The 1,163-nt window shown below is 36.2% G+C and overlaps 1 long non-coding RNA gene across 1 annotated transcript; it reads right to left on the bottom strand.

Moving 5' to 3' along the window:
• Positions 1-257: 257 nt before the first annotated feature.
• LOC122143974 lies at positions 258-844 on the bottom strand. Its single transcript, XR_006159461.1, has 3 exons — positions 664-844; positions 489-551; positions 258-405 (listed from the first exon to the last, which is right to left on the bottom strand). It is a non-coding gene; the product is annotated as an uncharacterized LOC122143974 (long non-coding RNA).
• Between the last annotated feature and the right edge of the window lie 319 nt (positions 845-1,163).

The following is a 1,163-nucleotide window of genomic DNA, read 5'->3' as shown; positions in this document are numbered from 1 at the left end:
ATGGAATACTTCAGATTTTTCCCAGAATTCCCTCCCTCTAAGAATTTTGCCTCAATCCCAGCCATCATTTCTGTGGAAAAATTACATGATCAGTATTAATAGACAAAGGAACTGAAGTTAGTTAAGAAAATTGTGACTTTTTTATAAAAGTGCATAAATGTATGCAATGGCACTGCTGCATATAAGGAAGACAAAACATACCTGTCAGGTATTCTTTCATAAGAGAACCACTGTCTATCCCAGGTTATCAAATGAAAGTAAATCTGAGGGGATTCTTCGGAGAGGACTTCTTCTGCCGCTTCCATTGTGCCAAGCCTCGGTTGAACATGTCCTCCCTTGTGACACAGACACTGAAAATGCTTGTAGGGTCTATTGCCTCTAAGTTTGCTGACTAATTCTGTAAGGCTTGAGAAAAAGAAAACATACAGAAGCATTATTTAGTTTTTGGTCCTGGTAAAAATGGCACTATAACTTAAACTTAAATTCACCTGTTTTGCTTGTCTTCGTTTTGTTCTGTAATTTCCAAATCTATGTTTGGTCTATCTTGAATTCTGAAAGTAAGAATACAATTTAGCTGAATGCAAATTACAACCGCACACACCAACACATAATGGTAAAGATTGTATGTTAAAGCAATAATTTCATAAACACAAAAATAGTAACCTTTCCCCACAGGTACTAGCATGTACTTCAATGAAGTCTTCTGTATACATGGCAGAACACACAGGACAAGGTACCTTACAAATGCAGGGAAACACTTAATGCAGAAAACCAAAATAAAAACCATCATTATCAAGTAAAAATTAACTACCTTTAACAACAAATTAACCTGAAAATAAAATGTACTTTATATCCCAGTACATAACCATTTCCTTCTAATAAAACTACACTAATAGTCCGCAGCATTGGTTACCTTGACCCATCCAAAATCATTCCTAACTGTTGGATGTAACACCAATGTAACATATATGATTTAATGAAGAAATCACTTCAAAGTTTATAATGTAAATAAGAATCCTAACATTCCCACTTAAACTATAAATTGAGGAAGTAGATGGCACGTCTGTATCTGTAGGATTTATAACAATGTACGACAACACAAAATGGGTAATACCGCCGGGCGCGTACCGCCGCAGGGCCGCGAGCGATTAACTGCACGTCAG

This window comes from Cyprinus carpio, unplaced genomic scaffold (assembly GCF_018340385.1).
Source record: "Cyprinus carpio isolate SPL01 unplaced genomic scaffold, ASM1834038v1 S000006550, whole genome shotgun sequence".
Classification (NCBI taxonomy): domain Eukaryota; kingdom Metazoa; phylum Chordata; class Actinopteri; order Cypriniformes; family Cyprinidae; genus Cyprinus; species Cyprinus carpio.
This window is presented reverse-complemented; position numbering and strand designations above follow the sequence as displayed.